We start from the raw sequence: 8,448 nt of genomic DNA on the forward strand, positions 1-8,448 counted from the left end.
TTCAGTAAGGTGCATTGAGAAGTTGAACAAAAAGAAAAGACAAGTAGCCAACCACCAATTGCCACAAAAGTACAGTGATATTTATTTGTTTAGGAAATTCATTGGCCACTCTTCTTGTATCTGACGATTCTGGACAGCTGTCTCCAGAAGTTTGATTGAAAAGACAGTTTATCATCACCTCGAGGTTCGATTACTGCAGCGCTCTCTACGTGGAGCTACCTCTGAAAAGTGTTCAGAAACTTCAGATCGTGCAGAACGCGGCCGCAAGAGCCACCGTGGGGCTTCCTAGATTCGCCCACGTTTCTACAACACTCCGTGGTCTGCATTGGCTGCCGATCAGTTTCCGGTCACAATTCAAAGTGTTGATTATGACCTTTAAAGCCCTGCATGGCATTGGACCAGAGTACCTCCGGAACCGCCTGCTACCACATGAATCCCAGCGACCGATAAGGTCCCACAGAGTTGGCCTTCTCCAGGTCCCGTCGACTAAACAATGTTGTTTGGCGGGCCCCAGGGGAAGAGCCTTTTCTGTGGCGGCCCCGGCCCTCTGGAATCAACTCCCCCCGGAGATTAGAACTGCCCCCACCCTCCTTGTCTTTCGTAAATTACTCAAGACCCATCTATACCGCCAGGCATGGGAAGTTGAGATACCTTTCCCCCAGGCTTTTTTTTTTTAAATATTTATGTGTGCATATATATGTGTTGTTTGCTTTTTAAATATGATAGGGTTTTTATGTGCTTTTTTAAATATTAGATTTGTTTTCGCTGGAATATTGTTTTTATTATTGTTGTGAGCCGCCCTGAATCTTCAGAGAGGTGCGGCATACAAATCTAAATAATAATAATAATAATTATTATTATACACAAAATGGGTTTCAGGTGTGACATAGAAAGTTTTGCCTTAGTGACCTGATCAATGCACATCGTCTGGTCAAAACCTTAGTTTGCGGGACCACAAAAATGTTGCCAGATTGTCCCGTTTTAAAATATGGTGGCTGAACACTGCAGAATCAGTGGCAATTGATCAGAAACAGAGAAATCTGGAGAAGAAATGGTGGGTTTTTTTGTGGAGAGGGGACATACTGTACTTAATTCTTACATTAGATCTGCGCCCATTTATCAGGGGTCCTCACATTTTTTAAACTGGGGGGGGGGCTAATTCATGGTCCCTCAGACTGTTGGGTGTGTGGGTGCATGTGTGTGGACTGGTGGGTGGGTGTGGCTAGGTGGTCATTTGACTTGGTGGACATGGCCAATTTAACAGTCCATTAAACAATACACCCAAATTAAACTTTAATTTGCTTTGCTTTTGTTTGCGTGTTGGTTGACTTTTCTTTTTACCAGAGATGAGGAATTAAGAGACTGGCCTGCCTTCTCAGAAAGAGCTGCCCCCCCCCCTCTCTCCCTCCCCCTCCCCAACCCCAGTTTGGTTATTGAAATTAAGGCTGGCTTCATCTCAGCCAGAGAAGAGCAACACTTGCATGCTGCATCCTGGTAGAAATTTCCAGGATGCGTGTGCAGCTGGCCGCCCCTAATGCGCCCCTGCATGAGTTTTATAGTTTTAGATATTATATTTGACTACTTCTATTGTTTGTTTGTTTGTTTGTTTGTTTAATTATTTAGTTATTTAGTTATTTAGTTATTTAGTTATTTAGTTATTTAGTTGTTTAGTTGTTTAGTTGTTTAGTTGTTTAGTTATTTAGTTATTTAGTTATTTAGTTATTTGCCAAACAAGTATAGTATTGTAGTACAGTACATATTAACATAACATAACATAAGTAGAACATAGTAATAGAAAGGATAATAAGACAATAGGACAGAGACATTAGGCACAAAAGTGCACTTATGCACGCCCCTTACAGACCTCTTAGAAAAGGGGAGAGGTCAATTGTAGATAATGTAAGGTTGAAGATTTTGGGGTTGGGGGAGGCAACAACAGAGTCAGGTAATGAGTTCCAGGCAGTGACCACTCTATTGCTGAAATCGTATTTTCTGCAGCCAGGTTTGGAGCGATTTACATTCAGTTTGTACCTATTACGTGCTCTTGTGTTGTTGTTGTTAAAGGTGAAGTAGTCACTGACAGGGAGTACATTATGATGTATGATTTTATGAACAACAGTTAAATCAGTTTGGAGACCAGGCAGTTATAAATTTTCTAGATTTAGTATTTGAAGTCTGGAGGAGTTCTGTATCAACTTGTATTTGTATTTATATTATTGTTGGGATTGGGCACCATAGAAGTCGAATAAACAAAGAAACAAAGAAACAAATTTGGCTTCTCCACATGTGCTGCAAGTGACATTTTGTGTGAGGATGCTTGCGCGAGCAAGATTTTGGCAATTTTCACTGATTTTTTGCTTCTGCCCATGTGCAGAAGCGAAAATATCTGCAAAAATCACTGGAATCTCACTCACATGCACCAAATCCTGATGGGCACATACGCACCAGCAACGGCCTCAGAGGGTGCTCCGGTAGAAGGTAAGACAAGGGCTCTGGGTATGTTTTTCCTATCACAGTAAATGAGGTTGAATGTGTATAATTTTAGAAGAGCTGTGTGCGCGTGTGTGTATACACACTTTATATATATGATAGCAAAGTTCCAATATTTGAAGGGTTGCCACAAATAACAGGAAGTCAAGGTATTTTCGCTATTTTCGAAAGCACCTGAGAGTAGGAAAAGAAGGAGTGGATGGAAACTTATCAAGCAGAGATTAACTCATATAGTGACTGCTGCTAGAATTGTATATGCACAAAATTGGAAATTAAATAGAATACCATTAGAAAAAGAAGTGTCAAAGAAGATTATGGATTGTGCTGAAAAGAATAGACTTACAATGAAAATTAAAAACAAAGGATTTGAAATTTTATAAAATCTAGGGAAAATTTTATGTGTGGATGGAAAATAAAAATAGATAAATAAGTATTTTGAAATGAATATAAAAGAATTAGAGACAGGATGGTAGAAACCTGGTTGACAAGAAGAGAAAGGGTGGCAGCACTAGATAATTATGTAAGTAGTATAAGATTTATGTATATGAATGATAGAACTGGAGAAGAGATATGTAACTTTTTCTATAGTTTTTTGATGATTTATCTTTTTTATTAATATTTAATTAAAGTTAGTTCTTATTTTTAATTAGCTGAGTTGTTAGATGTTGTTGTTATTATTATTATTATTATTATTATTATTTAGATTTGTATGCCACCCCTGTCCGGAGACTTGGAGCGGCTCACAACACAAAACACGGTACAAATCCAACAATAAAAAGCAATTTAAAACCCTTAGTATAAAAACAATCATACATCTCAAACCTCGCGTAAAACGGAAATGGAAATATGATTGATGAAATGCAAATAGAATCTTAGGATGTTTTATTAATTTTTTATATAGGAAGACTATGTATGTGTGTGTGTATATGCGTGTGTGCACGCGCATTGATGTTTTATGGACATTATATGTGCATTATATATGTATTCACTTAGAAATTTTAGATAATGATATACGTGTTTCCGTTTATGTATATTTTAAGGTGGAGGGGAAAAAAATAAAATAAACTTCATATCAAGGAGAGAAACAACCTAGAACTAAGGAGAAATTTCCACAATTAATCAGTGGAACACCTTGCCTCCAGAAGTTGTGAATGCTCCAACACTGGAGGTTTTTAATAAGATGTTGGATACCCATTTGTCTGAAGTGGTGTAGAGTTTCCTGCCCAACCAGGGGTTAGGGGACAGTACAGCACTCTACCTGCTGCGCCACCCCGGCCTACTGGTGTTTGATGCCGTTCCTGATTTTCTCGCCAAAGAGTGAAAATGTGTTGCATTGGCTATGATTTCTAGGTTCCTGACAGGGGAGGAAGATCCAAAATAGAAATTTTACACATGATATTGAAATATTTCCATCTTACACCAACACTCCGCAGCCTGCATTGGTTGCCGATCAGTTTCCGGTCACAATTCAAAGTGTTGGTTATGACCTATAAAGCCCTTCATGGCACCGGGTCAGAATATCTCAGAGACCGCCTTCTGCCGCACGAATCCCAGCGACCAGTTAGGTCCCACAGAGTGGGTCTTCTCCGGGTCCCGTCAACCAAACAATGTCGCTTGGCGGGACCCAGAGGAAGAGCCTTCTCTGTGGCGGCCCCGACCCTCTGGAACCAACTCCACCCAGAGATTAGAATTGCCCCCACCCTCCTTGCCTTTCGTAAGCTGCTTAAAACTCACCTCTGCCGCGAGGCATGGGGGAACTAAGATACACTTTCCCCCTAGGCCTTCACAATTTTATGTATGGTATGTTTGTATGTATGATTGGTTTTTATATAATGGGTTTTTAACTGTTTTTTAGTATTGGATCTTTTGTTTTACTGCTGTTGTTAGCCGCCCCGAGTCTACGGAGATGGGCGGCATACAAATCCAATAAATAGTAGTAGTAATAATAATAATAATAATAATAATAATAATAATAATAATAATAATAGTAACTTCCCTTTTCTAAAGTTCAGCCCTTACCTGAATTTCTACTGTTTAGTTTTCTAGTGCACATAATGTTTACTCAACTTTTCCAAGAACTAAATGTTGAAGAGTCATTCATGAGTCAGTTTGTTACAGAGAAAAACAGGCATGGTCACCACCCCAACTTACTTTAGCTAGATCAAAAAAAAACCAAACCCAGAGATTTTATTTGTTCCTCTTGGGAGGAAGTACAATTTAGAAACATTAACTGGAATTTCTAGGTTCTGGGGGAAGTAGGGATTAAAATTGCTTAATAGGTGATGTTTGTCCCAGAAGCAAAAATTTTCTAAGAGGTGAATATAGGAATGAAGGGCACATGACAGGCAAAATTAATTTCATCCATTTTATAATTTCCCCCCCTTGCTCTGATTTTAAGAAGAGTTGGTTGCTATGCAACCAAATGAAAATTGCATTTTTTTCTCTCTCTAAAAACAATGTGGGTTAAGTAAAAATAGTATGCTCCAGATAAAAACAAGGCAATGCAGCACAATGGTAATACCTCCCTAGAGTGTTTTTGCTGTGGGATTTGAGTGCCCTCATATGGTGCATTAAAGAAGTGTGGGAAATCTGGAATACAATTTGGAGCAGCCATGTCTACCAATCCTTTCAATAGAACATGCGAAGGTGGGAAGGGATCTTGGAGGTCTTCTAGTCCAACCCTCTGCTTGAACAGGAGGCACTATATGATTCTGCATAAATGGCTGTTCTCCTCTTAAAAACTTCCAGTGATGGTGCACCCACAACGTCTAAAGGCAAGCTGTTCCACTGGTTAATTGTCCTTGTTGTTAGGAAGTTTCTCTTTAGTTCTAGGCTGCTTCTCCCCTTGATTAGTTTCCATCCATTGTTTAATGACTTGCCCTCTGGTGCTTTGGAAAAGAAGTTGATCCTCTCTTCTTTGTGACAACCCCTCAAATATTGGAACATCGTTATCGTGTCTCCCCTAATCCTTCTTTTCAATAGACTTCACACAAACAATTTCTGCAACTGTTCTTTATAAGTATTAGTCTCCAGTCTCCTGGTGGAACTCCCTCTCTCCTAGGAGCAGTAATGGGCAGCCAAAATTTTTACTGCCACACTGTGGGTGTGGCTTATTTTGTGGGTGTGACCTAATGGTCATGTGACTGGGTAGGAGTGGCTTGCCGGCCATGTGAACAGGTGGGAGTGGCTTGAACGATCATCACTTGACTTACAACCTCACCAGTGTCGCTTGCTGGGGTGATATTTTGCTTCGTGTTTCCTGCGCTCTCCTTCCTGGGTCGCCCCCCCTGCCTCAGGCTGGGTAGCTAGACGAATGGATGCTGCCAGAAGCATAAATGCTGCCAGTGCCGCTTCCACTCAAGCCTTCTGCTTGCACCTCAGGTGGGAGGTGGCTGCCTCAGGCTGGAGGGGAGCCAGGCAGAAGAGAGGGAAGCTCGTCCGAGGCCAGGAAGGAGGAAAGAGGAAAAAAGCAAGGAGCGCAGCAGCAGCAGGGGGAAAAAGGAGACCCGAGCTGAGACTGGTAATCCAGGAAGTGACAACTGCTGATCAGCTGGAGCGGCACATGCAGCTTCATTTCTGCTGGTGGAACTGTGTTCCACCCCATCCCGCTGGCTGCCCACCCCTGCCTAGAAGGATGAAATATTTGGGGAAATATTAAAAAGATAGAATATTATGTTTCCCTCAAGAAGAAATGGAGGAACACGTGTTTAAAGACAGAAAGCAGCCCCCAAGATTTTCTTTAAAACAAAAAACTTTTTATTGAGTTTTTTCACATTAAACAGTCAAAACATAACTTCACTAATACAGCTTGTCGCTATTGGAAGTTTCTTTTTCATTCTACATTTTCCGATTATGATTTCAAAAAGAATGTTAACTTTCTAGTCTTCAGAATCCCTATGGAAAATCAGGTTTTCCCCCTCCCATAGGAGCAGAAAATTCAGAGCGGCATACACTGGCTAGAAAAATGTCATTGACAAGAAAATGTCATTGATTAGAAAACTATCATTGACTAAAAATGTCATTGATTAAAAATGTCATTGAGTAGAATATGTAATTGATTAGAAAAAATGCCATTGACTAGAAAAAATGTTATTGATCAGACAAAATAATGTCATTGGCAGCTTTTTCACACGCCTACAGGTAGTCCTCTACTTATTTCTGCAACAGAACCTAACATTTTCATCATTAAGCAAGGTATCTCTTAAGTGCCCCATTTTACAAACTTTTTGCCATGGTTGTTAAGTGAATCACTTGCTAAGTCAATCATGCAGTTGTTCATTGAATCCAAGTTCCTCATTGTGTTTGCTGGTCAGAAGATTGCAAAAGACAACCGTGACCTGGGACACTGCAACCATGATAAATATGACACTTGCCAGGTGTCAGAATTTTGATCCCATGGGGATGTTGCAACAGTTGTAAATGGGAAAGTCAAGACGGCAATGCAACACAGATAAAAATGGCTTCCGTTGCACCATCCCCAATGGCTGCTTCAATGACGTTTTTGTCCAGCCCGGCTTCCCACTCCCATTACCTCTTCAGAATAAGCATTGGAAAGGATCTCAGAGATCTTCTAGTACAGTGACGGCGAACCTTTTTTTCCCTTCGGTGCTGAAAAAGCGTGGGCATGCAATATTGTGCATGCATGAGTGCCCACACCCATAATTCAATGCCTGGGGAGGGTGAAAAGAGCTTCCCCTGCTCCCTGGAGGCCCTCTGGAGGCTGGAAAAAGACTGTTTCCCAACTTCTGATGGGCCCAATAGGCTCATATTTCGCTCTCCCCAGGCTCCAAAGGCTTCCCTGGAGTCAGAGGAGGGTAAAAACGCTCTATCCCATCCCCTGGAGGCTCTCTGTAAAGCAGAAACACCCTCCCAGAGCCTCTGTGCAAGCCAAAAATCAGCTGGCTGGCACACATATGGCTTAGCTGATCTAGGGCAACAGCTCGTGTGCCAGCGGATATGGCTCCCCGTGCCACCTGTGGCATCCGTGCCATAGGTTCGTCATCACTGTTCTAGTGCAACCCTTGCTCTAACAAAATAGCTCATACCATTTCCGACAATTGTGCACAATCTCTTGTTTAAAACCTCCTGTGTCTTCTTCCTTCTCCTGCAGGCTGAGTTCCTGTTCTGGAAGGGCCTGGGTGCTCATTACTCCCCAGAGATGCCCCCCAGAGCCTTGGGACCGAATCTTCCAGGAGAGGCTCTTGGGCCATGTCCGACCTCTGGTGCTTCTCCCTGCTGTCCTGCTCTCTGTCTCACTTCCTCGCCACCCTGCCTGGTACCGTTATTGCCTCTCTGAGAGCATGAAACGGCTGCCGGTGGCCCTGTTCAGGGTTAACCTTGTTGCCGGCTTTGTGGCCCTCCTCACCCGCTTCGACAACGAGACTTCAGGCATGCCATCGCTGGAGATCTTCTGCTGCTGCGGTCTCCACCTGCTCCTCGCCGGGTCCCTGTGTTACCAGAAGGTGCCGTGTTTCAGGTCTCTGGAGGCCGATCAGCACATCTTGCTCCACATCTTACTCAATGTCATCACCATCAGATGTGCATAGAGCTCCTTCATGATGGTGGCCAGTGGCCACACGTGTGCCAGGGTTCCTTGACTATCTTCTCTGTGCTGTTGACCTTCTGTATTGAGAATACCTGGCTGACCGGCTACGACTGGTTTGGGCTGGTGGGCAGCAAACTGGGTTTGCTCATCACGTTGGTGCTGGAACATTGAGTTTGTACAAAAGCACCCAGATCTACAATACCATTGGTTATGTCTTGGCCTTTTCAGGAAGTGTGGCATTGGCCCTAGGGCTGGTCATTTTCTGAATGCTGGACTTTCTGGCTAAGCTGATGACTATGACATTTGTCTTTTTATTATTATTATTATTATTATTATTATTATTATTATTATTATTATTATTATTATTTAGATTTGTATGCTGCCCCTCCCTCTCTGAGGACTCGGAACAGCTC

The sequence above is a fragment of the Erythrolamprus reginae genome, unplaced genomic scaffold (assembly GCF_031021105.1).
Source record: "Erythrolamprus reginae isolate rEryReg1 unplaced genomic scaffold, rEryReg1.hap1 H_7, whole genome shotgun sequence".
NCBI classification, from domain to species: domain Eukaryota; kingdom Metazoa; phylum Chordata; class Lepidosauria; order Squamata; family Dipsadidae; genus Erythrolamprus; species Erythrolamprus reginae.